Raw genomic sequence first — 16117 nt, forward strand, 5'->3', positions numbered from 1 at the left:
AATATGCAACAATATTTCAGTTCTTGATTTTTCTTGGCCTTTACTAATGTATTTAGCTACTTCAATTTTTACTTTTCCATTGATCCTTCCATTTCCAGTATATAAACGTTTTTGAAATAAGTGTGGATTTTGCACGAGACAACTCCTCTCTTCCATTTTCTTCTGTTTTGTGAGGAGAATGCTCTACAGTTAATGCAGGAAATATTAAGGAAAGGCCATGAACTTGGATTTCCTGCATTCCAAATATTTTCTACTTACTTTTTTTTTTTTTTTTTTTTTTTTTGAGACAGAATCTAGCTGTGTTGCCCATGCTGGAGTGGAGTGGTGCACTCTTAGCTCACTGCAACCTCTGCCTCCCTGGTTCAAGTGATTCTTCTGCCTCAGCCTCCCGAGTAGCAGGGACTACAGGCGCCTGCCATCAGGCCCGGCTGATTTTTTTGTGTTTTTTAGTAGAGACGAGGTTTCACCATGTTAGCCAGGTTGGTCTCCATCTCCTGACCTCGTGATCCACCCACCTTGGCTTCCCAAAGTGCTGGGATTACAGGCATGAGCTACCGCACTTGGCCTTCAACTTACTTTTTAATATGAACCTCTTTACTGTCCCAGACATTCCATTGCTAGTGCCTTCCTAATTGTTCTCTAGCCCATTTATTTATTTTCCTAGCATATGCCCCCAGATTTGTATAGTCCTCTTAGTGGAAGATTGGAGTTCTTTGGTTTTCAGTTCTATGAAAAGTATCCATTGTTCAAGAAATTGTGATCAATTTTATCCCTTAAATTTTCTTCAAAGTTGCCTTCCTTCAATAGCTCAAATTCTGATCCTGGCCTACATTAAACCTTTTGTGTTTCTGTCTCATTCCCTTTTAATGCTTTTCATATTGTATATCTTTCCTCAGCTAGCCACCTCATAGCTCATTTCATTTATACTTCCCTATCTATATTTGGCAGGTGAACTGGACTTTCACTTAGAAAAGGCTTATTCACTTAGCTAATGAAATAGTCATAAATTAACAGGTTTAATTAAAAAAAATTGCAAGATTATGGAACATCTAGTTTACTGCATCAAATTCATATCTCTCAATCATCATTGTAGAAGAGGTGGCACATGTAAGAAGAAAGTGAATTTTAAGTGAACAAATGAACATATGATATAATGGTTTTCAGCTCTACTAACAGGCTAATGTTCCCATTCCCTGCATCCTTATCCTCTTGCCTGATGACCTAGCCCTAATCCACTTAATACAGTTGTAATTATTCAGACTTGAGTCAAACAAATGTCCAAAGGCTGATCCTGACATTCCTTTGTTGTGTGACTTTTGGCAAGTTACCACTCTTGAGCTTCAGTTTCCTCATTTATAAAATTGACCCAATGATAATATCTATGCCACAGAAATGATGTAAAATAATATATGTGAAAATATTTATCCTGGTATCCGAATATGGTGAACACTGAACATGTTAGTTGTTTTTCCTGTAAGCCCCTCGGAGCAGGCTGTGCTATGGCCAAGCCATTGCGACCTCTGTGACCCACATGTACACATCCAGAAGGTCTCCTGGAGCCAGAAAGTCTGGGACAACAGGAAGACCCCAAAAGAAGAAAAACAACTAGTTCCTGTCTTAGTTGATTAGCCAACCTTGCGACCTTCTACCATTGTGACATACTCTACCCTAACTGATCAATCAACCTCCTGACATGTGCCCTGTGACCCCTCCCACCTTGTGATAATGTACCTTGCGACATTCTTCCCCTGCCTGCAATAAACGGCCCCTAACTGTAACTTTCCACTGCTTACCACTGACCTATAAACCTAGCTCCAATCCCACCACCCTCCTCTGACTCCCTTTTCGGACTCAGCCTGCTCGCACCTGAGTGAATAGACAGCCTTATTGCTCACACTTAGCCTGTCCAGGTGCTCTCTTCAATTAGACACATGCATAACATTTACTATATTCGGTGAAAATTAGAATTTGTTAGACATTTTTCTTTACACTTAACATATAGGCTTGATTTTTATTTCAGTTTCTTTTTAACATTGATTAAATAACCTTATTTTAAATTGTGTGTTGGTTATTTATTCTAATGAACACATGAAAAAATTTTGGATAGTGACATGTATATTTAAAGAAAAGAGATATGTGATTTCCAACTGATACAATTATTAGATCCAATATGACTTTCTGCATTAAAAAACAAAAATAGAAAAACAAATGATCTTCATTGAAACTGCATGTGGCTTGATATTTGGAAGAACAGTTACATGTATCTTCAGATTTCTTATGCAAGTGCCACTATTAAAAAAAAAATCATTTGTGTTTTTTTTCCCATATTGTTAATGTATATCATTTTGCATTAATTTGTCTGGTATTTGTTAGGTTTAAAAGACTTTGGAACATAGTTTTAAGGTTTGATTTTATTGATATGTTTACACAATAAAGCATCATTTAAAATATCATTAAATAAGACAAAAACTTACATTCCTGCCTTCAGAATCTCAGTAAATGTGAGCACTTGAGAGCTTGCCATTTATGATTAGTATTTCATGGTACATCAAGTAAGCATTCTTCACAAACATAATAAGTTTCCAGCTAGTGTATGTAATACCTATAAAATCCAATGTGGCTAATGAACAAGAATGAAATGATGGTAATCTATGGGAATAAAATAAAACATAAAACAAAGGTAAACAATATATTGTAGAAACAGGGACAGCTTAGAAACAAGGGCATAATTTAAAGTTTAAAATACAAAAATCATGCAAAATAAATGTGCAGGAATATGCACTACCAATTCTTTTAATTTTGATTTAAATAAGAAATAATGCTTACTTGGAAGATAGGCAAATAGAAGGTTTAATAGATGATTATTATGATGAAAAATATTATCGACTGTGATACACCAATACAATGGCACATGTTCTGTGAAATAATGAGATGGGAGAGTTTCCTTGACCCCTTGTAGGATTTGTAACCAGCGTGGCTTGCTTACTTGGCTAGTCACTGTGCTCAAATCCATCATGGGAGGGGGAGAACTCAGGTGAGCAGGTATCTGGGCCAGGGCGAGCACTTTTGGGCTCCAGCCCCACAGTAGCATCTAGGGGTTTGTTATAATTAATGCTCCTTTAGCAGTTGCTGTCTGTAGATGGCTAAGTGTTAAGCAGCTCACTGGAGAGTCAAGTTGACAGCCTTTTACACCCTACCCTCTTGATACCTGGGTTCTTGTTAGGCATCCAGGAAGCACCAGGTCACGTGAATGGTTTGAAAGGTGATGAATGCAGAGGATTTTATTGAACGGTGGAAGTGCCTCTCAGCAGAAAGGGAGCTGGAAAGGAGATGGTGTGGGAAGAAGGTGATCTCTGAGTGAAGCTGCCTCTATCTGTAGTCTCCAAGGCTCAGTTGTTTCTTCTCCTCTAGAGGTTCAGTTGCTTCTTCTCTTCTCTCCTTCTCTGCTATGCCACTCTGCTCCTCTGGCAGTGAAGCTTGGGTTTTTTATGGGTACAGGGTGAGGCGTATAGTGAGCCAAAAGGCAGCAACACTCAGGCAAGAAAATGGGGATGTGAAGGATGTGAAGTTCTCATTTAGGGCCACGGGTTTAGGTTTGAGGGTGGAATCTTTGCCAGAGACCCCGCCCTCTTTTACCCAGTATTTCCCTGTCTCCTATCCATATCAATAATAAATTAAAAAGATTGCTAGTTGGAATCAGAATTAGAGATTTGGATGGAAATGTAAAATAAAAAGTAAAAGGTATTTCAAGAAAGGTCTTTGTAGCATGTGCATTTTTTTCCTATTGGGTTTCTTTCTAAAGTTTTTTATTTTTCCCCCACTAAAGGCAAATTTTCTTGTAAGTAACAGCTAATGAACATTGTTTTCTTGTTTAGTCTAAAGTTAGTTTCTGGGGAAAAAAGCATTAGGTTGTATGAAACATAATACATATGTCAATGTTTTTCCCTTGCCTAATAGCTAAACTGTACTTATTGCTGATTTTTTCAGACTGTTTGCCGCTGCTTGCATCGCCTCCTTTCAAACATAGGGGTAATGTATATTTGACAAATGTAAAAGACTTTTTTGTCTAAGAAAAAAGGAAAATAAAACTCTTTCTCCAAAAGGAAGAAAAAAATTGGCATCAGAAAATAACATTTTTCTGTGACTACATATTCAAAATGGAACTGAAGTTATCAGCTTATTCAGGTACTGCAATCAAAATGAATATAAAGAAAGTACACACATTCTAATAGCTTCAGTGTCTTCTATGTACATTTTATTCACTATGAGCAATTTTTTCTGATTATTTTTTCCCATTGTAAAAATGTATGTGCTGAAAAAAACAACTTGCTCTTACTATAAAAATCAAAATAGAGAAATAGTAAAACTTAGTGGGAAACTTATGTCTTTTAAGGACAGACAGACTTGGGCTTGACTCATATGTGGACCAATCTTGAGGTAGTGACCTTGGGCTAGTAATTAAACCTCTTTGAATTTTTCTCATCTATTAGATTGGGCTAGTAATACCTACATCTTACAACTATGGTGAAGTATTGTGAGGATTAAATGTGTTGAACTTGCTTGGTATGCCTGATAGATTTAATGTGGATAAATGCTACTTAACATGATGAATATTTCTTTGCTACTATGTACATAAGTTAGTAGTTGGAACATGGTAAGCATTTGGGATATTGTAGATATTAGGTTGTGATAACTCACTTTTTGCTCAATTTCAATATATTTTTAAAATTAGACATATTAGTACAGAGATTCATAAGGAGATGTGTCATTCATTTTTCATAGAGTGGTTGAATGACAACTAACTGCTATTTCATTATTATTTATTTGAATATACGGCATAATGGCATAATATTATATATATCTTGTAACATATAAATCTAATCATGTTAACAACCTTCTTTGAAACCTAAAAAGATATTTTACTGCCTAGTTTAAACCAAAAATAAAATTTGGGGCCCCTCAACCAATTGAATGGACCCCCTTCTTGGCCAAGGAGACCGCAAAGATACCTGAAAAACTAGTTCAGGCCATGATGGAAATGGAGGGTTGGACATGCCTCATTATGCCCTTCTGCCTTTGGAGTTGTGGAAGGAAAATCAATCTCAGTACCCTAACATCACTAACCCAAAGGAAAATGTCAGGCTGGGTACCGCTTCAGGCAAACCTGCCTCTCATTCTATTCCTGTATAAGATAGCTACATAAAAGCTACATATCTCCCTTACAATTTGCCCACGAGGAAATTCCTTGTAGACAAAGGATAAGCGGAACACAAAGTCATCCCTATGCTCACATGAGACAAATGCATATGCAATTGCTTCCTTTGCTCTACTGTTTCACTAAGCCAGACAAAAGCACAAATGACTATCTCTGTAAATTGTGTATCAGTGAAAAGTTAATCAGAAACTCAAAATAATGCAGCAATTTGCCTCTTATCTACCTATGAGCTGGAAGCCCCTTCCCCACTTTGAATTGTCCTGCCTTTCAGACCAAACCAATGTATATTTTACATATATTGACTGGTGTCTAATGTCTCCCTAAAATGTATAAAACCAATGTGTAACCTGACCACCTCAGGCACATATTGTCAGGACCTCCTGAGACTCTGTCACAGGCACATCCTTAAGCTTGGCAAGATAAACCTCTAAATTGATTGAGACTTGTCTGAGGTACTTTTTGCTTTACAGAGTTTAAACACAACTGACCAGCATTAACATTAAAACAAATCATGAAATCCACCTATGGATCCTCCTATGATCTGGAAGCCCCAGCTTCCAGATGTCTGGTCTTTCTGGGCCAAATAAATGTTTATCTTACATGTATGGATTTGTGTCTTTGCCTGTATCTTCTATCTCTCTAAAATGTATAAAACAAAGCTGTAACCCAACTAGCTTGGGCACATATTGTTAGCCTCAGAGCTCCTGAGGCTGTGTCATGAGCCATGGTCTTTAACCTTGGCAAAGTTAACCTTCAAATTGATTAGGATGAATCTCAGCTTTTGGTTAGACTACGGAATAAAAACCAAATGCTTAAGTATTAAATGCCATGTTTTTCATTCTTTGGCTCATATAATTTTATTTAGTCATATTTCTGTGTTTCATTTACTTATTCTTTATTATTTTTGTTCCTTCCTGCATTCACTTATTTTCTTGAATTTAAATATAACTGAAGTTATTGTAAATTATATGTATAATATAATGCAGCAAAGCGTAACATTCTCTTCTAACACATTCATTGCTACTTCCCAGAAGAGACCAATACTATAAGTTTGTTATACACTCCTTTGGAACCTTGGCTTTATTTATGGAGTCAGAAAATATCTTAAAATGTTAATTTTAGCTATTTATTTTCCATACTTCCTTATATATGCTTCTCATAACCTAGGCGCCCACAATGCAAAAAGGTCAGTTATAGCAGAAAACTAGTAAATAACCTTCGACTATTTTTGTTTTTTCATTCAAAATAATCTCTTGAAGCCCTCAGCAGAAAAAAAAAAAAAAAAAAAATCATTTAACTGAAGAGGGACATTTTTTTTTTTTTTTTTTTTTTTTTTTTTTTTTTTTTTTTTTCATTTGGCTGGTTGGGAGAGAGGCATCTCTTAATAATCAGACAAGAGGTGAGATATGGTATATGGGCCATAATCTCATAATAATAAACTTATACCAGTTTATGTGCTATTTGATAAATATTCTGTTTTGATTTATTTGAAGCACCTGGTAAGATTGCACTTCCAATCTACCTTGTAGGTTTATGGGATTTTGTGGCAAATGCTGAGCAAGGAACTGAATGTGCTGATGGAATAGCTCTTTTTGAGGCCAGCATCTTTAAATAATTAATGCCAATGTTGACAGTGACACGAGACAGACACATTCCTAGGCAGACAGGGTTGAGTCCCTGGTAAAACCCGACCTTCAAGCCAAAGGCAGTTTAAAGCCTGAACACTGAGCTGCTAGTTCCAGATAGAGTTCACATCAGAGTTAGAACTTCTATCCACAGCTTACCTTCTCTCTCTTGATTGGTTCCTTCTGGATGATGCTTTTTAACCAATTGGATGGTGATTTTTTCAAAGACCAACTATGGACCAATCAGCACACATTCTCCCATTGTAAACCCAAACAAACCCAGACTCAGCCTCAATCCGCTTTCAGGGTGCCTTCTCATAGTTGAGAACTTTCCTTCTGTTGCTCAATAAAATTCTTCTCTGCCTTTCCTACTCTCCAGTGTCCACATACCTTATTCTTCTTGGTCACAGGACAAGAACTTGGAACTTATTGAGCTGTGGGCGGCTGGATTGAAAGAGCTGTAACACACTACTGCTCGCCAGACTACAAGAGAGAGCTATAACATGCTCTGGCTGAGCTACGAGAGTGAAGAGCTGCAACTTTTCTTGGGGGTTCAAACCTTGGGACTCCCCAAGCAAGAGCTGTAACACCCCTTGGGGCTCGGCGATTGCTGATTGCTGGCATCTCTGAGGTTTTGGGCACCAACACCTTCCCCTATTTTAGACTATGGTGCCCTGTGCAGAAGCCACTCAAAGCATGCCTGATTCAGCCTCAAGCTGAGCATAGAGCCAAGGCAGTCAAGGGATCCGGCCCAGGGAGTGAACTGACTGCAGGCTGCTGGGCTGAGCAGACAGAGCAAGTCCAGGTGGCCCTAGAAAGGCCAGGGCAGAGGCAGTGGCGGCCACAGAGATTTCCAGCTGGCAAAGTGGCACCAAAGGAATCCTGTAACAATATGAGACCCACCATAGTCATCTTTTCTTTTCTTTTCTTTTCTTTTTTCTTTTGTTTTCTTTTTATCTGCCAGGACAATTGGGCATAATACAGATGAAGGCTGTTCTATCGTTTTTTTGTTACAGAGTAATGATGACAGAGAAAAGAGTCAGCTGACCAACAATGAAAACACAGCCAGAGCAGAAAATAAGCCTTTGTGGCAAGTGACTGAATTTTGTTGTTATTACAGAAGTATTGCCTAATAACTTCCAACTAAAATAATACTGCAGATATGATTCTTCTGATTTATGACTTTTGCCTGAACGATATTATGGTTGTTTAAAATAATTCACTTGGGGGACACATGCAGTCATTATATAAAAGCAAGTTGTGTATAAAGATCTCATTTTGTGACATAATAGTTGCATAAAATGAGAAAACTCTAAAAGTTTTGTTATACTGTACTCAGTTTCATAACCGTAAATAAATTATGTTTTTCACAATGTTATTGTTATGATGATGGAAGATAATTAATTATTTTCTTGTATATAGAAACACCTAACCACATTAGGCAATACAGTAAAGCCTACTGAATATGTCAAAATAAGTAATTCTTATTTGTCACCAACCATCTATTTGAATAAATATGGCCAGTCATGAAACAGATAAATTGAAATATCATGAATATTACTGCATACAATATTTGTTACATATTTCATCCTGTTTTTCCACAAAGGTATAAACTAATACAAATCTGGCACAGTCAATACATTTTCTCAAATGTTAAAGTATTTATTTATCCTTGTAGAGCATTTGAATATAAAGTTTCTTCTCATTTCCTGAGTTCTTCACTATGATGCATTTACAAAATAATTACTGTCAAAAGCTTCATCTGACAAGAGTGACTTGGAGTGGTAAAATTCTGCTACAATATTTATTTAATAATCTCTGACACCTACTCAGAGCAAGTGTTTTGGAATATCCCAACACTTGCTTTTGAATCTCCCAAACTGAAGTCTGACACTTATTAATGAGTTATTTTATGAATGAATTTTTAATGAGATTTCTAATGAATTATTTATTTTCTGAATCTGTATTTTTCACATAGGAAATGAAGAAAAATTTAACTAACTTAATGTGTTAGTTACAAAACTGTCATCTAATAGGTCTTAATTTATCTGTACTGTATAAGTTGCAAAAAGCAATCTTTATTTTCTACATAGTATTGCTTACATCAGTAATTCAATTAATATAGCAATTGCTACTCCTTATTGGCTGATGCTGTCTCAGTTTTAATACTGTAACTCCCAGAAACCAAAGAAATTTCTATAACTCAGCACACTAAATAAGTATCAATAGATATTATGTGTTCTTCTCTTTAAGAAGCCTTAATTTCACATATATACATAGTACTGTACTGACTGAATTTTATCTCTCATTAGGCTCTTGCATGTGGCCCCTCATTTTGATAGCAAAATAATTTATTTTAACTTAAACCTGAGACTATTCTGATTATTAGTGCTTTGCCTAATTTTCAGCATCATTCTTTCAAAAGCTTGATTTATGATTGGAAAAGGGGCCTGCATTGTGTGTTAATTATTCATATTTGAGAAAACACATTTTGAAAGTGTTTATTTTTAAGCTAAGAGGAGTTAATTTACAAATAATAATATATTTAATTGATTTTGAGCCACTTTGCCTGGGGTGGGCTCCGGGAAGAAGTACTTTCAGAAATGCTCAATTGATTTTATTATTATGCAAATTTGAGAAACTATGCCTAGGAAGATAATCATTTCAATTTTTAACAAATATACTTATATTATTTATTTGCCATAAAAGTGTCATAAGAGAAATGTTGCCCTTGTTTAAAACACTACTTAGTGATAAAGAAGAACAAAATTTTGTCAGCTGTAATATGGATTAGCTTGTGGGCTGTTAAGTGAAATAAGACAGGCACACAAAGATAAGTATCACATATCCTCTCTCCTATGTGGAAGCTCCAAGAGCTGATCTCACAGTAGTAGAGAATATAATAGTGGTTACTAGAGGCTGGGAAGAGAAGAGTATGTTGGGCATAGCTGGAGATTGGTTAGTGAACGTAAACGTACAGCTAGATAGCAGAAATAAGTTCTCATGTTCCATAGCACTATTTAGTGACTGTAATAAACAACAACCAATGGCATATTTTCAAACAGTTAGAAGAGCAGATTTGAATATTCTCAACACAAAGAAATAATAAATGTTTGAAGAGATGGATTGCTAATTACTCTGATTTGATTGATACACATTGCATATAGGTTTTGAAATATCATCTTGTACCTCATAAACTATTACTATTATTATTAGTAGTAAACTAGTACTATTATTGTCAATTAAAAATAATTTTAGAGAAGTTGTCAGTATAATACATTAAAGATGTTTGTCGACTCCTATAAATGCTCTGAAAACATAAGAAAATGTATAGTTTGTTATATTGGTCCTCTTATATCCTTTTGAAAGCACAATATTTTGCATTTATAAAATAATAAAACTTAAATGTGAACATATATACATTTCTGCTATTTTCATTTGATTCACATCAATGTCGAGGAGAACTCATAAATTTGTACATGACTTTTTGCCGCATGTCTTGGACGCTAATAAATGATTTAAGACAGTATAAAAATGCAACTTATTTAAATAAATAAACACTAAAAATAAGCTCTCTACAATTTCATCATTTCCATTGATATAACAGAAAAAACACATATATTCCTTTTAGATTTCTTCTTTGTATGCTGAATATTATAGAGTGAATATGAGGCTTTGTTTTGTAAGGAATGTGAGGTTTCCTGGGCTCTCAGACTTACACTATTAAAATAAAGATAGTACTGGCCAAGATATACAAGAAAATATGATAAATAAAATAATAATCTTATTTAAAAATGAAACCAACATATCTTATGAAGTGTGATATCAGGCAAGATGCTTTAGGCAAACACATGGATACTTGTAACTTCAAATTTTTCAGGCTTTATTAATACAAAGTTTTATTCATTAAAAATCTTTCTCTTACTTTGTCTTTCTCCCTCCTGTTCACATACACACAAAAATTTCTTCTGGAAGAATAAATTCATATTTCCAATATATCTAGTGAAATTATTAAACATAGATCAATAAGGAAGAATTTATTACTCAGAATAAAAGTACATTTAGTTCTTTATGTGGCCAGATGCCCCTAGGGCAATTTCGCTTTCATAAATATTGGGTAAAGTATTTAAACTGTTGCATAAATTGACATCTTTTAATTTCCTCCCAGCCTCATTTTAATCCACATATTTCAAATTCAGTGCTCCTAACAAATGAGATACACTTTCTGTCTCCTAAACATTCATAGTCTTTTTAATAAATAATTTACATTTCTTGCATATACTCTTGATATTTTGCTCTGATGCTTTACGTTATTGTTTGTGAACTAGAACAGCGATTATAAATATAGTACTAATGAATAAGTCTATCGAAATCATTTTCTACCCAAGTGACACATAAAATTTACATATGTTATATGTCTATTAACTGAAAACTTCCTAAAAGACATCAGAAATAAAACTGTTGATTAAATAGTTATTTGTATTAGTCAAATATTCTTTACATCAGAAAACCACAGGGACAGTGTTCGTGGTATCTCAAATGGGCGATGCAGAAGGAGGATAATGATAAAACCTTAGGGCCTAAAGTAAGACATTTTAGGATGGCTCTTGCATACCAAAGGACTAAGTGATGTTGTGCAGACTTTTATGCAGTTTTCTTTCTTTCTGTTTTTGTTTTTGTTTTATTTTTATTTTTTTAGATGGCACATTGAAGCAAAAGTCTTCATGCAAGTCTTGATAAGCTGTTCACATCATGAAGAAAGCTATTTGAGGGAGTTCACAGTTTCAACTCTGATCACCACTTTTCCCCCTGAAACAAGTAGCTAAGATATTTCTTGTCATCGGCAGTATTTAACACAGGCCAAATAGAGCATCCATGATTCTAGTATTGTTTCACAAAGACACAGAAACAAATGTTGCTTTAACTTTTTTGGTGTAATGGTAATAATTCTATGCGTGGTCTTTTACCTAGTATCTATTGACTTAATTTAGAATAGCAGTATAGACTAATGTTTGGACATCTCCACTCTTCAGTCAAAAGTGATGTATTTAAATCCCAACAGTGAAACTAAGATATGTGACCATGGCAAGTTACTTAAACTCTTTAAGATCATCTCTACTATTCTGAAAACATTCGCTGTAATAATAAAATTTTAAAATATTGCATGTGTATTATTCATATAGACCATGAAACATGGCAACTGCTTTAAGTATTAGATAATATATAAATAATATTTCTAAAATTGTTATAACCTATTAGTGTTATTAGCATAGGCTGTAGTACATGGTAAGTGCTGCTTATTACTAGGTAACATATATACATATATTATATTAATATATAAATGTGTTATATCCCACTAGTGTTATATTTTTGCTTTTTAAAATTATTGCACCTGTTGCACACATTAATTTGTTTATATGAAACATATAGGACTGTTATTCTTAAAACATGTACCACCATTGAACAACTAATAAATAAACAGTCAACCTGACACTAATGAGAAAAAGGAATTAGTTAAAAGTCTATTTCATATGTGTCACTACTATGATATCAATGTTTGCACCTCATAAATTATAGCTATATGACAGTAAAAATGATGTGGATTTATAAAATAGTGGAATTTGTTTTAGTTATTTTAAGAGTTGAAATCTCCAAAAAATGGGGAGATTATTCCAGGTGCATATTCCATAACAGACACCTCTACAATGGGGGAGTAGAAATAAGAAAATGCATGGTATTGTGAAGCGATAGCTTAAAATTGTGTTACAAAAATGAATTGAATTATGATGTCAAAGGGAAATCAGATAGAAAGCACAGCAATATTACCTGGAATTTGCCAAATTATTCTACTCTTCCCCCCAAAAATGCCTGGCACATACTATGTGTTCCAAATAAACATCCTTACTGTATTAGTTTTCTAGGGCTGCCATAACAAAATACCACTGATAGGGTGGCTTAAAAAACAGAAATTGGTCAGGTGCAGTGGCTCACACCTGTAATCCCAGCTCTTTGGGAGGTCAAGGAGGGTGGATCATGAGGTCAGGAGATCGAGACCATCTTAACTACCACAGTGAAACTCCGTCTCTACTACAAATACAAAAAATTAGTCAGGTGTGGTGGCACGCACCTGTAGTCTCAGCTACTTGGGAGGCTGAGGCAGAAGAATTGCTTGAACCTGGGAGACAGAAGTTGCAGTGAGCTGAGATCGCACCACTGCACTCCAACCTGGGTGAAAGAGCAAGACTCCACCTGAAAAACAAAAACAAAAAAACAAACAACAACAACAACAACAGAAATTGATTTCTCACATTTCTGAAAGCTAGAAGTCCAGGTCAAGTTGTTGGCGGGCTCAGTTTGTTCTGAGGCCTCACTGTGTCTTTCCATGGTCATCTCTCTGTGCATGTACATGTCTGGTGTCACTGTGTGTACGAACTTAGTCTTCTTAAAAGCACATCAGTCACATTGGGTTAGTCCCATCCTACAGAACTAATGTTTACTTATTTTCCCTTTTAAAGATCGTATCTCCAAATATGATTACGTTTTGAGGTACTGAGGTTTTAACACTTCAACATATTAATTTGGAAGGCAGTGCACAATTCAGCCCATAACACTCATCCTCCTTGTTTTTAAAATAACACTAAATGGGAAAAAGGAAAGACTACATTTTAGTGAGTCACAGTAGCCAATGTGTCAGAATAAAAGTAAGATAAAGGATACATCACTGCAACATCTTGGTAGAAAAAAAGTTTCCAAAAAATTAAAAGGCTTTAGACAGCTGAAATAAAAATAACACTTACTTTCTCTGACTACTATTGAGAATATTAGTATTCTAAATCACTTCTCCATATCAATCTGAGTGGAGCACAAGATTTCAGTATTCACTTTATTATGAATAATCTAGATGGTCTCATGTCTATTGATGTTAATTACCAAGGCAATTATTCTGTTTAATTTTATCAAATTTTTATGGCTTGATTTCTACCAGTAGTATTTTTGATAAATTGTGTTATATGTCTCTGAATTTTCACCAAGATCTCAAATGTGGTAAATGGTTTCTATCTGAAGATATCCTGGAGACCTCCTCTGAATTCAGCTGATCATCTTAGCAGGATGCCTACATACTGAACATGACATTTTGCAGTACAATTCATGTTTTAAAGTCTTCTCTTATACAATGCTACAGAATAACTACATGAGGCATTTTCTTGGGTGAAATACATATCCAAATAGTGATTTCATGTCAGTATCAAAGTATTAATACAGAAGTTCAATTATATCAGTTCTTTACGATGTCATCTTAAAAATTATTTAGAAAGTACACTCTTGACCCAGATGGCAAAGTCCTGAAAATGTAATATTAATGACTCCTTTAGGATGCTAATATTCCAGATAACATTTATATTTTTGAGTATGGCAGATAATGGTAGTGAGAAGTGTAACTGCATTTATGCCACATTTGTTTGAATGCCTTGCTTTAGGTAATGGGGGTTGTCAGAAGAATAATTCCGGCATGTATTTCAAAGCTTTGAAAGGGCTGAGTGGGCTTCACTGGTTTCATTTCAAGAGAGAAGGAAAGTCTCATGGCACATGAAGTGCTGGAAACAGGAAAGCTGATATCAGATAACATCATTATACAACACAAGCGGTTCTGCTTATCTGTTCTGTTTCAAAGAGTCAGGCTATATTCAATTGATTGAGTATGATTTGAACTGAAGAGAAAAATTGCATGGTTGTATCCCACCCTTATTCTTGACTTTTTTTTTTTTGCACTAGACTACAGTTTAATAAAAAGAAAAAGAATCAGTCAAATAGACTTTAGACACAGCAATATTTCATATCTACAAATCATAGTGAGATAATTGCAACCTAAATCAATGTAGCAAAATTTGGTGAGAAAAGGTAAAATCACAAATGTTTAACCATAGTGATTCCTGACATCTTCTGCTGAAATGGAAAAATAATACAAAATCAGGAAATATGTTTGAAAGTGATAGTGAGAACATTAACAAATTTTCTTTTTTAACTTTTCTCAGGAAGAAACAAATGTCTTAAATTGTAGTGTTATTGGTTTCCCTGGTGAAGTATCCTTATATATTTTGCCTAGGGAATCATTACTTGTCTCCCCAACTTCTACAGAGGAAAAGAAAATTAATTACAAATGACACATTTAGAAACCATTATAAAATAAATCACAAAGAGGATAATGTTAGTATGAACGATGAACAATTTGAAGATCTGGCAAAATAATCAAAATTGTAAATTATCTTTTCTACTTTAATATTTATTGAAGTATTGACTACTTACAGAAAAGGGCAGTCATTAGAAGAACACAGTTTGCTGAATTGTCACAAATTAGACACACTTATATATCCATGAGATCTCTTTGAATAAAACAAATCTATTTGCTTTAAATGAATTTGTTTCCATCTTAGATAGCTAGACATATGATAGAATTAGTTTTCTCTTACTGCATAACAAATTGCCCCTGAAAATTCATGATTTACAGCAAGAATAAATGTTTATTATCGCTTACAGTAGGGGTCTCCAACTCCCGGGCCGTGGACGGGTACCAGTCCGTGGCCTGTTAGGAACTGGGCTGCAGAGCAGGAGGTGAGCAGTCAGTGAGAAAGCATTACCGCCTGAGCTCTGCCTCCTGTCAGATTAGCCACAGCATTAGATTCCCATAGGAGCACGAACCCTATTGTGAAGTGCACAGGCAAGTGGCCTAGGCGGTGCACTCCTTGTGAGAATGTAATGCCTGATGATCTGAGGTGGAACAATTTCATCCTAAAACCATCCCCTGCCGTCCGTGGAAAAGTTGTCTTCCACAAAACCAGTTCCTGATGCCAAAAAGCTTGGGGACCAACGTTTGGGTTGGCACAGTCTCTGTGGGTCATAGTTATAAAGAGACATTAGCTGACAGTTTTTTCATGAGGCTGTACTTCCATGTCACCTGTGGCTTTAGTAAGCTGAAACTTCTTTTAAGGAGTCTCACACGTGGACAGCGTTGTGTACTTGTTATTAACAGAGATCTCAGTTCTTTCCTAAGTGAGCCTCATTACAAGCCCATCAAAATATAATCATAACATCAGGTTCCGTGATCCAGAAAAGCAAGAGTGAAGCAGCAGTGTCTTTTATGACCTGGTGTTACTTGAATAATATTCTTTCTGCCCTAGAAATTGTTCCTTATTAATATGAGTTCAAGGAGGCACAGATCATTGATGGTCATCTTTGAAACTAACATATTTAAGTATAAATAAATATACACTTATGCATT

The 16117-nt window shown here is 35.2% G+C and overlaps 1 long non-coding RNA gene across 4 annotated transcripts in view; it reads left to right on the forward strand.

Moving 5' to 3' along the window:
• LOC105481681 (uncharacterized) overlaps window positions 1-12032 on the forward strand; it is a 40731-nt gene extending 28699 nt beyond the window's left edge. For 2 of the 4 annotated variants that reach the window (XR_011614706.1, XR_011614709.1), the window contains exons 5-6: window positions 3988-4185; window positions 7251-12032. This is a non-coding gene — a long non-coding RNA (uncharacterized lncRNA). The remainder of the gene's footprint in view (window positions 1-3987; window positions 4186-7250) is intronic. The other 2 variants (XR_011614707.1, XR_011614708.1) reach the window with 2 other exon arrangements.
• Window positions 12033-16117: the final 4085 nt, after the last annotated feature.

This window comes from Macaca nemestrina, chromosome 16 (assembly GCF_043159975.1).
Source record: "Macaca nemestrina isolate mMacNem1 chromosome 16, mMacNem.hap1, whole genome shotgun sequence".
NCBI classification, from domain to species: domain Eukaryota; kingdom Metazoa; phylum Chordata; class Mammalia; order Primates; family Cercopithecidae; genus Macaca; species Macaca nemestrina.